The 12,386-nt window shown below is 35.5% G+C and overlaps 1 protein-coding gene and 1 non-coding gene across 5 annotated transcripts in view; both read right to left on the bottom strand.

The window, feature by feature from the left end:
- The window catches only part of LNPEP (leucyl and cystinyl aminopeptidase), a 100,456-nt gene that overhangs the window by 70,230 nt on the left and 17,840 nt on the right, over nucleotides 1-12,386 (bottom strand). The gene's annotated exons all lie outside the window — the stretch shown is intronic.
- LOC111557020 lies at nucleotides 3,888-4,022 on the bottom strand. Its single transcript, XR_002736757.1, has one exon. It is a non-coding gene; the product is annotated as a small nucleolar RNA SNORA13 (small nucleolar RNA).

Here is a 12,386-nt window from a genome sequence, read left to right as displayed (position 1 = left end):
AACCCTCAACCAATGCTGAGTGTAAGTAACTACATAAGGCTTACAAAAGAGTATCTGTAATGAGGTTAATATGGAATAGAAATACTAGAGGTCAAGCAGCATAGGCAAACATTGCCAGTTTAACCCAACCTGAAGAAAGAGAACTTATTAACATTCTGCACATCAATTTGAAACGCCAGAAAGGCTCCACTCTAAGGGGAAAAGCACACCATAGAATAAGACCAACTCTAGACCCACATTAAAACAGTCTAAAACCAAGCCCTAAAGCCCTAATAAAAACCATGAGGAAAAAACAATCTGGGGGAAGAGTTGTGCTAACTTAGAGGGGCCTGAGAAAAAAACTTGAAAAAAAAGCTTTCCACAGATCTTCCCTAGCAAACCTATACAAGGTGATCAGCCAGCAATTAAACTGCCACTAAAACAAACAACAGTGCAGAGAAATTAAAAGAAAAAAAAATTCAGCATCTCTACAATGTATCAACCCTGTCCAATACATAATAAAAACATTTCTAGGCATTCAAGGAAACAAAACTGTGACCCATAAGAAAAAAATAAGTCATTAGAGACTGACTTTAAGTTGGCCCAAATAGTGCATTTAGTAAAAACTTCAGAGCTGTTGTTTGAAAAATCTCTTAAATAAAGGAAAATATTTTTGAACAATAACAACAACAACAACAACAAGGGAGAATACATGAACAGATGAGAATCTCAGCAGAGAAACTAAAACTGCAAAAAAGGATCAATCGGAGAAAAAAAGGAAATTCTAGGACTAGAAGTTTCAAAAATTAAAATGAAAAACTCACTGAATGGACTTAATAGTAGATTGGAGATAGCAGAAAAAAGAATTCATGAACTTGACAGATTACTAACAATTACCAATTTGATAAACAAAGGAAAAAAAGACAAGAAAAATGAACACAACATCAGAAATTTGTGGGACAATATCAGATTGTCTAACATATGTAATAGGAGTCCCAGAAGACTCTGAAAATAAAGCAGAAAAAACATTTGAAGACAAAATAGTTAAAATTTTATTAAGTTTGGTGAAAAACACTATTTATCAGATCAGAAAAGCTCATCAAACTCCAAAGACAATAAATACAAAGAAAATCATATCTAGCTACATCATGGTCAAACTGCTGAAAAGCAAAGATCAAATCTTTAAAGAAGCCTAAAAACAATATGTTACATACAAGAGAAAAATAAGAATACTAACTTTTCACCAAAATAATGGAGGCCAGAAGATGTGAGAATGTTTTTAAGGGGCTGAAAGAAAAAATAAAAAAAAAGCTGCCAATTCAGATTTCTATATCCAGCGAAAATATCTCTCAAAAATTAAGACAAATATCTTTCAAATAAATTAAAGCTGATAAAATTAATCTCAAGCAGATGTGATTACAAGATACTATAAAGCTTTGAGGGAAGTGATATCAGACAGAAACTCAGATCTGCAGGAAGGAAAGAATACCAGAAAAGATGAGTAAGTTGTTAAAAATAAAAAATTTATATATTTTATTCTTCTTCAAATTTCCTTAAAACACTATATATTAAAACTATTTGCTTAAAGCAATAATATGTGGGAAGTTTTTAATATATATAAAAATAAAAAAATTGACAAGAGCACAAAGAAGAGAGGGGGTGAATAAAAGGAATTATATTAAATTATATTTGTAAATTGAGAAGGGGAAATGCTAAGTGTCCAGTGAAAAGGAGGAAGTATAAAGTAAGAAGAGAGAATGGTCAGGTGTAAAATGTTAAATGGCATAATTTTTTTTAATATTAAATTTATTGTCAAATTGGTTTCCATACAACACCCAGTGCTCGTCCCAACAGGTGCCCTCCTCAATGCCCATCACCCACCATCGCCTCCCTCCCACTCCCCATCAACCCTAAGTTTTTTCTCAGTTTTTAAGAGTCTCTTATGGTTTCAACAATAGCCAAATTATGGAAAGAGCCTAAATGTGCATCAGCTGATGAATGGATAAATGGCATAACTTTTACAATAAACACACTTTAATAAGTTAAGGATGCATATTATTAGCCCTAGAATAATCAATAAAAAAGTAATTTAAAAGATGTATAGCTAAAAAGCCAATGAGGAAAATAAAATAAAATACTAAAAAATACCCAATTAACCCAAAAGGGGGCATCAAAAAAGAAACAAAAACAATAATAAAAAGGACAAATAAAAATGATGGCAAAATCATAGATTTAAACACAACCGCATAAAAAATTTCATTAACTGTAACTGGATTAAACATTTCAACTAAAGGACAGAGACTGTCACAATGGATTAAAAAAAGCAAGACTCCACTACACACTGTCTATAAAAGACACCTTTTAAATTTAAGGATACTATTAGGTTAACAAAGCAGAATAAAATTTTATAATGATAAAAGGAGAAATTCATCAGGATAAGACACCAAGCTTAAATATGTATGTATCTAATAAGAGAGCTTTAAAATTCAAAACAGAAAATGGCAAAACTCAAGAAACAGAAATATCCACAACCATAATTGGAGATTCTGTCATGTCTCTCTTTGTAATTGACAGAGCAAGTAGACAACAAGTAGGTCCATAGACTATCTAAATACTACCAACTGATTTGGTCTAAAAGACATTTGTAGAATATTACACCAAACAAGTGCAGAATACATATGTAACCTTTACCAAGGTAGCCCATACACTGAGCCATAAAATAAATCTCAATAAACTTTAAAAGACTGAGTTTTTTTGAGACTGTGTCCTCTGACCACAGTAGAAATAATTAGAAAACCCAAAAATAATGAATTAGACAATGTCTAGATATTTGGAAAACAGAAAATGAACTTCTAAATAATTCACAAATCAAAGAATAAACAATAACAGATTTAGACAATACTTAAATAATTTTTTTTAATGAGAGAAATTTACTGCTTTAAATGCCTATATTAGAAAGACGTTTAAAATCAATGATATAAGTTTTCACCCTAAGAAACTAAAAAGAATAGTATAGTAAACCTAAGTAGAAAAAATAATAAAGAGCAGAAACCAATAAAGTAGAAAACAGAAAAGAAAGTTAATAAAGCAAAAAATGCTGGAGGGCAGAAAAATAGTATTACTGGCTATTAATCATATTTTCCTAGAAATTGGCCTTAAAATCAACATTATATCAGGTCCTCGTAGATCTCCAAGACCCATTTTTCACTTCTCAAAAGTCTGGTTAGGTTAATGTAACAGAGGAATCAGAATTGGGTCCTGGACTACAGACAGAGATCCTCTTTCACAAGCCCCACCACCTTATATCTGTCCCTCCTCCAAGAGTATCTGGTAAAAAAAAAAAAAAAAATCATTTAGCCAGTGTTAATGCTAGCTCTACCCAAATTTAGAAAAATCCATGTTCTCCCCCTCTTCTTTAAAATAAAAAGCTAGATTTTTTTTGTAAATCCAAGTATTTAAAAGGAATTGGAAAGCTATTATATTTTAATTTTTTATGTTTATTTATTTTGATAGAGAAAGAGAGCGCAAATGGGAGAGTGGCAGAGAGAGAGGGAGACACAGAATCCCAAGCAGGTTCCAGGCTCTGAACTGTCTGCACAGAGGACACGGGCTCAAAGTCAGACACTTAACCAACTGAGCCACCCAGGAGCCCCAGGAGCTATTATTTAAAGGACACTTCTTAGAATCTCTTCAAAGTAGAAAGTATTCTTTTACAAAAAAAAAAAAAAAAAAAAAAAATCAAAAACAAACAAGAAAAACTGTGCTTAACTCATCTATTTCTGTATTTAGATTTTTGTATATTTTTTCTTAAAAAGAAAAATCAGTCCTCTTCTAAACCCTTTAAGAGAAACTATACATTTAAAAGCAGAGTTAAGATCACATGTGTAAACACATTAATAAAAAGGATAAACTCTTACTTTATCCAGCTCCTACACCAACAATATTCAAATTAAAATTCAAGGGCAGGAAAAGGCTGCAAAGCTTCCACCGTTTTTGACACCACATTCACTAGTTTCCAAAAGTGAATTGGCAACACAAAGGCTACCAGAAAAATCTTTTTAAGTGTCCATTTGAAATTTAACTGAAATTAACTCAATAAAAAAAAGAAAAAGCAAAAAAAAGGGGGGGGAGGGTCTCATTTTTAAGCATTTGCTTTCAAGTGCTTACTTTATTTAGGGTAAATCACAACTCAGGTTCATTCTGCAGAAATACAACCATCCCTACAGGGTCCTGAAACCAATCTCCATAGCCTTTGTTCTGAAACTCAGGAACCCAAGGGCCAAACCTATATTTAAACCAACTAAATCATTCCTCAGCTCTCAGCCATGCTTCAACAAATCCCTAAGCACATACAAACATGCACAGTGCCTGCTCTGTCTCAGACGAGTATGTGAGACCACACACGTGTAACATGCGTCTCAGTTTCTCTCAAACATGCATGGCTGTTGTGGCCACTTCCCTTTTGTATTCTTAGCGCACCCTCTTCACTCTCTTCAGCTCATGGGTCTCTCTTTTCCTGCTCTTTATTACACTACTCCAATGTAATCTTTCCAAATCCCTAGTTTCTTTCACCTTTTAAAAATCAATTCAACTATTACTAGAACAAATGTCCTCCTGTGACCCATTCCCCTACTCTCCCTAAAATAGTACACCATAAAAATTAAAATGCCTAGCTGTTCTCTTAGGATGAAAAGGTTAGAAAGACTGCAATAAAGAAATGCTTCAAATGAGCTCTTAAAAAAATAACCCAGCGAGACTTTCACAGATAATACTTTTTTCCCCCTATGGTAACTCCTGAGACAATCTAGGAAAAGCAAGTTGATTTATAGTAAACTTGACATTATCTAGTCATCATTCTAAAGGAATCCTGCCAACTTGATTGTTTATCCAGGACATGCTTTCTTCTTTCGTAGCCACTGTCCACAGAGTTGTGTTTATAATTAGACTGTGCAGTGTTAATTATGCTGGCCGCCCTGCCAATGTTCTACAGCAACTACAGGGAGAGATCAAAACAATCATTCCAAATCATGAGTCACCTCACTCTTTCCATACTACAAACCCCTGGCAGTCTCTCAAACTTGGAAAATGGAAGTTGTGCACACTATACGCTTATACGGCCTTTCACATTTAGGATGAAATACTAAGTTCCAAAACCTGCTCCATACTTTTTTCTAGAATAACGTACATTTTAATCCTGTAACTTTTTGCTTATTACAGAATTACAGGTTGAAGATGAGAAGGTTTAGAAAAATTTCAAGGCTTAGTTTACCCTACAGAGAAGGGAATTTCTGCAGAAGTAAACTATAATTAGAGATTTTGCTTCACATTTAAACAGTTCCTCCAAGGGAGGGGCTCTTATCTCATTCATCTTTATATCCCTGGAGCCCTGCAGGAAAAAAAGCCTGTAATAAATGTTGAAATGAAAGTACCGACACTCAACACATTAAAATTAAGTATTAATTAACGAAAATTACCTCCAAGGCCACTCATAAATTCTCTGAAGGCTGAACCGAAGCTTGGAATAAGACAGAATTAATATGTTAGCCATGAGGTTAAGAAGGTCCTCTAACACCTGCTGTGGGGCTGGATCCTAAGTCAGCAGGACCTAGTACTACTTCAGTGATTATGGGCTCTGAGTCACCGCCTTTCTTTTCTACTAGACCCAGATTCTTCAGACTTATTACATTTCCTCCTCTTTCTTCAAAGCCAGGACATAATTTAAATCAATTATGGTGTAGGAGACATAAAGTATAGTGCTGAGGAACCTGTGGATTCTAGTTCTGGCTCCAGAACTTACCTGGGATCTCAGTGTTCTTATCTGGTAAAATGGAGATAATAACTGCCCTGTCTGCCTAGACTATCATAGGGGTTACATGAAATAAGTGGGTCATAACACTTTGCAAACTATGAAGTGCCACATTCATAGTTTGTTGCTACTATATTAAATAGCCACAGTAGGAACTTCAAAATCTCAAGCCAGTAAACACATCCTTTTTTAGCCAAACACACTAGCATTTCTCTTTAAGATGCATCAGTACAATTTCCCCCCTCACACCTTTTACTATAAAAGATGATTCTTAAATGCCACTCACAACACATGTCATTAGATAAATTCATAAAATAAGTAAAGTCCAGAAACTCCATTTTGTCTTATGTGCCATAAATACCAAATGATAACATAAGCAACAATTCTGGCCTCTTGACATCTTGTAAGATCAGCATCAGCAATATCTATAGAGGCTTTCAGCCAGTGTGAAACAGGATAACTTGAGATAATTCTGCATCACAGAGATTTTAGTACACAGGTTTTGTTTTAAGTCATTTGACTTCTAATATACTTGCCAAATGGCTGTCTTGATTGTAAAGACACTACAACCTTTCCCAAAATATCCCTAGGGATTAAGTGCATCTAAAGGCCATGCTCATTTACTATAATTACATTTACACAATAAAACTCAGATAACCAATGACAGCTACAATTCATAAGAAGGCAATTTAAATTATATAATGGTCACATTGTGACTGAAATAACCTAAAGGGCAGCATTACATAGACATGAATTTTAATTTACCAAACTAAAACACTCAGTCAATAAATTTATCACCATCTTCAAATTGTACACATTATATTTACTCAGTCTAATCACAGCTGTTACTTTCTGTGCAGTCTTGTAGTCCTATAAGCAAAAATCAACACTTCAGTGCAGGATGGCAGCAACAAAGAAGATGAGTTTGCTAGTTTAATGTTGCAGCTATGAAGCACGTTATTTTAAATATCTATCAAGTAGGGGTGCCTGGGTGGCTCAATCAGTTAAGCATTGAACTTTGGCTCAGGTCATGATCTCGCCATTCCAGAGTTTCAGCCCCCCGTCAGCCTTTGTGCTGACAGCTCAGAACCTGAAGCCTGTTTCAGATTCTGTGTCTTCTCTCTCTGCCCCTTCTCTGCTCACGCTCTATCTCTGTCTCTCTTTCTCTCTCTTGAAAAAATAAACATTAAAAAAAAAAAAAACCTTTAAATATCTATCAAGGATAACATTGAAGATGAAAAGGAGGCATTCTACTAGAGAATGCCAAAGGCCAAAAGGTATCAAATACAAACATGAGCTATAGCACATAAAGAATCCTGCCACAAAATGCTTCAGATACAGGATTCAATGTAAAGGATCAAGGAGAGGGACAAATAAACACCTGTAGTTTAATTCAAACCTTAACTGTAAAACAAGAATTAAGAAGAGTAATTTCCTTCAGTAAATAAAGAAAATTTTCTACCTCAACAAAGTAGATGTTCTTTTAACTTATGTCCACTTAAACCTCCAAATTAACAAATGCTGTTCATTCCCCCCTGAAAGACATTTTCTGATGCCAAGTGTCCACTGAATGTCTAAAGGGCTACTCTCTAGAAGATTCAAGCACTTATGTCCCCACCAGGGCAGTTGTATTCTTGCCAAGAATTAGTTGTTCTCCAATCAATTTATGCTAGTTAAAATTATAACTGTAGTTATGTAAATAAGTACTGCATTAAATGAAAAAAAGAATGAAAACTGCTTCTATGAAAGCTGAGTATGCAGCAGAAAGACACCACAAAAATGAGTCCCCAAAATAACACAGCTGCCAGATTAGGTATTAGCAAGTAAAACAAAAAGATTAGGGGAGGAGGGCCCTACAGAAGAATTTTGCTCCCAGCCGTCAAAGTGTCTTAAGTTCTCAAACCATTTGAAAAATAATGAAGACCTATAAATTACAGATGCGTCACAAACAGCACATATCATATATAAGATGAAATATTGTAGAACTCTAATCAGTGGACCTGTATGCAAAATAAAGGCTTTAGTCAAGAAGATAATATTAGTAACTAAGTTAACACATTTTGATTTGAAATGCTAAAGCAATGTTATTTTTTTATGATTGCCATTTTTATCTAGGTTTTCAGTTATTCATTATATTTGAGATCATGTTAAAGGGAAAGTGGTCTAAATTTAAGGTTCACCCTAACAGTTCATCCCAACAATCCCCACACACACATCTAAGTTCCCCCAAACACAAATCATAATGGGTACATCCACTTGTGAATGTCTAAAGAATAATCTTTCTATAACACCTAAGAACTTTGCTCTGCAGTTATACTTACTGGCAAGTTTAAACTATAGAATGTTTAAAATCATGTCTCATCAATACATGTCAAAACCTAAAATAAGTTACTTGACCAAGTAACTCCATAAGAGAAATGCATCCTAAGAGTAACTGCAGAAAAATATATGTGTAAGAATGTTTACAGCAGTCTTGTTTACAGAGCAACAGAAAGGAAATAATCGAAGTATGTGACAAAGGTATATTCATACCTAATAAAGTATTATACAGACATAAAAGTTATTTACATCATAAAACTTATTTACATCTATTTTAAACATGGAAAGGTATTCAAAATATAGTATTAAGAGGCAGGTTATGGAATTTTAAATAAATAAATATTCATCCAGTTGGAAACACTGTAAATAAAAATTTAAACACTGGTTATTTCTGGGAGTTATGAGTATGTTGGGTGTTTTTAGTATCTATATTTTCTACTTTTTAAATGTATAAAAATAGGAGAACCCCCTTGAACATGTACAGATCATGTTTTAATCTATGAAGATCTAAAGTTAATAAAATGATGAAAAATTATCAACACTGTTGAGGTGTCTTAAAAATGGCCCTGGGGGCACCTGGGTGGCTCAGTTGGTTAAGCGTCTGACTTGGGCTCAGGTCATGATCTCGTGGTTCATGGGTTCAAGCCCCACAGCCGGTTCTGTCCTGGTAGTGCAGAGCTTACTTGGGATTCTCTCTCTCCCTCTCTCACTCAAAATAAGTAAATAAACTTAGAAATGGCCCTGGATGGTGAAATCAGGAAACCTGGACACCAGGTAGAATGTACCATTAATCTCTGATGGAACCTCCTATTCAGAGGTGGAGTCTGTATCCACCTTGAATCTAATGGCCTTACAACTTGTTTCAATCAATGGAATGCAGAAGTGACACTGTACAATTTCCAATCCTAGTTTTTTTTTTAATTTTTTTTTAACGTTTATTTATTTGTGAGACAGAGAGAGACAGAGCATGAACGGGGGAGGGTCAGAGAGAGGGAGACACAGAATCTGAAACAGGCTCCAGGCTCTGAGCTGTCAGCACAGAGCCTGACACGGGGCTCGAACTCACGGACCGCGAGATCATGACCTGAGCCGAAGTCGGCTGCTTAACCGACTGAGTCACCCAGGTGCCTCTCCAATCCTAGTTTTAAAAGGCCTTGTTGCTTTCATTATTTCTCTTTTGCTGACCTGAGAGCCCCATGAGAATAAATCTGAGCTAGCGTCCTTATGGATGAAGAACCACATGGGAAGACAAGTCCAGCCAACAGGCAGCACCAACTGCCAGATATGCCAGTTAAGCTATTTTAAATCTTACAGTTCCAAATTAAGCTGCCAAATGATGGCTGCTACAAGTGACCCCAGGCAAGATCAGTGGAAGAAACATCCAGCTGAGCCCAGTACAAATTGTTGACGTACAAAATAGTGGGCAAATTGGTTATTATTTTAAGCCATTAAGTATTGTCATTTGTTACACAGCAACAGATGAATGATTTATCCATCCTTTACACAATATACTATTAATATCGTGGTGTACATTTCTTACACAATGCCCTAAAATCACACACTACACATACTAGTTCTACGATTCTGTGACATCTTGGAAATGGGAACAGAAGTAGGGCCTCATGGTTAGACTCCAACTCAGACACATAAGAATAGAACATCCGGTATTCAGAACACTCAGCATTCTTTATACAAAACTGTGTGCAACTGTGAGCTTTCCCTCCAAGGGCTTTGAGGAAAACTTGAAGTACATGACTTCATTGTTTCTTACTCCCTTATCAATAGATGTGGGGATGCTATGCCTGGGGCCCTAGTACAGGACCAGGGCAAACAATGAAAAAAGTAAGACCAAGTTCGTTATCAAAACCATCATCTTAACACCACCACAAACAGTGATAAAAACCAACATTCGCTAAGGGCGTTAGCATGCGCTAACAATGCACTGGGCACAGCAAAGTAGTTAGGAATGTCTCTGAAACTAGACTGGTATGTCATTCCCGTGTAACCTTGATTGAGCAAGTTAGTTCATCTTTCCAAGTTCAGTTTGCTCATTTGTAAGATGGAGATAATAACAGTACCTATCTCACTGAGTTTTGAGAATTAAATGAGATATGTATAAAACATTTAGAACAGAGCCTAGCACATAATAAAGTGCTAAATAATTATTAGGTTTCGGTATTATTAATCAGGATTTTACATAGGTCAACTCATTTAATTTAACCCCCACAACATTTTATAGATGAAGAAGTGGGAATTGGAGAGTTAGATAACTTGCTAGTGAGTGACATGGCCAAATTTCAAACCCATATTTTTCTATGGTAGCTAAACCCTTCAAGACCATGTGCCATGACTTAAAATAGGCCAGGAATGTCAAACCAGGTCCCATGTACCAGAGAAATGCCTCATGTGTCAGCAGCCTCTGGATCTGGGGTGGGTGGTCACAGAGCCATCCCTACATCAGAGCTGAAGAGCTGTGAAGAGGGTTAGGATGGTGTCAGAGATCCACGAAACTACTGCCATGTGTCAAACAATGGCACTATAGTTTCTACAACTCTTTCAGCCAGGCATTTAGTGGGTACTGAAAAAGTACTGCTTGATTTTGCCCAATTTACATTCCCTGTTACAACTCCATCCTGGGCAGTAAATCGAACTTGCTCCCTCTTTCATTAGGATTCTGAAATTATCCAAATACAACACAGTTACCCATTTCACTGAAACTTTATTTTTTGCTAGTTCACAAAACTAGAAGCTTTTTATGAGACACGCTAAGCCCGTTATATTTTACAGATTATTAACTTTTGTTCAAAATTATTCAGCTACTTAGTTAAAACGAATGAAAACAAGATTTTTTGAATTTTTAGATTTTAATTTTTTACAAGGAAGATGGAAGTGAAACAACGAGTGAGTTTAACCCACACAACTGCACAGCTAAGTTTAGATCAACCCAAGTTCAGCTCAATGATTTTGAAAACAACCACTTTCTCAGACTTACAGGAAATGGTTAAGCAACCACAGAGAAGTCATTTGTTCTTGCACCACAGCAGACACATTTTTTTTTTAACGAGTCCTTTTCAGATAATAGAACTTTATAACATTGTGCAAGCACCCATCAACCTAAAGAGCAAGTCTACAAGATGCTACGGTTATTACTTTATTCTAGATACTCTATTTCCTTTGAAAAGAGCAAAGAACTATGAAATGCTTTTTTTAAATGAGTTTTTACATTTCATAATAAAATGAATTCTCAAGACTTTAAGACCAAACCAGAAAAATAAAAATCATTGCAGGGGAACAGACAAGCTGACATTTCAAGACTCAGCAACATGGTTCCATGCTGTTCTCAGACAAAACAGAGACTAGATATGATAGAAAAAAATTATATTCCTAGAGAAATTTCTCATGTTCTACTATAGAACATTTTTTGAGAAAATCTATTTGCTGTCTCCTTTTACCCTATAGTACTAGTTGAATCCTGATACAGGAAAATGTGACACTTGGGATGATGGAATCTGCATAATTATAAATAAAGTAGTTTTCTGGCTAAAAGATAAAGCCTGACTAATTTTTAAAATTTGTGGGTTTCTAAGAAAATTTTTAATGTTTATTTATTTTTGAGAAAGAGAGAGAGAGAGACACAGCACGAGCTCAGGAGAGGGAGGCACAGAATCTGAAGTAGGCTCCAGGCTCAGAGCTGTCAGCACAGAGCCCAACATGAACTGTGAGGTCATAACCTGAGTCAAAGTCAGACACTTAACCTATTGAGCCACCTCGGTGCCCCTTAAAATTTATTTTTTAATGCAAATATTTCTAACACATTTTATTATTTTTCTATCTTCTTACAAAGACTGATCTCAACATATAGTCATCATTGGGAAAAAATAACTGCAATGCTATCTGTTGGGACACAGAACTCACTGTCCCAACTGATAAAAGAATACTAATATAGGAAATGATGCTCCCATACCCCAAACACCAAATTGGCCAATTTGTTTAAAAATACATTTCAATTAGCAACTTAAAATTTTACAGCAAATTTGGGACACCTGGATGGCTCAGCCGGTTAAGTGTCCCACTTTTGATTTCGGCTCTGGTCATGATCTCACCGGTTTGTGAGATTAGACCCCTGTCAGTCTCTGTGCTGACAGTATAGAGCCTGCTTGGGATCCTCTTTCCCTCCCTCTCTGTTCTCCCCTGCTCGCTCGCTCATTCTCTCAAAAATAAACTTAAAAAAAAGTTTACAGCAAATCATATCGTGTGAGATTTTTTTTTTTAATTATACTTA

Source organism: Felis catus, chromosome A1 (assembly GCF_018350175.1).
Source record: "Felis catus isolate Fca126 chromosome A1, F.catus_Fca126_mat1.0, whole genome shotgun sequence".
In the NCBI taxonomy this organism is placed as follows: domain Eukaryota; kingdom Metazoa; phylum Chordata; class Mammalia; order Carnivora; family Felidae; genus Felis; species Felis catus.
Note: the sequence above shows the minus strand (reverse complement) of the source record. Positions and strands in the feature narration are given on the sequence as shown.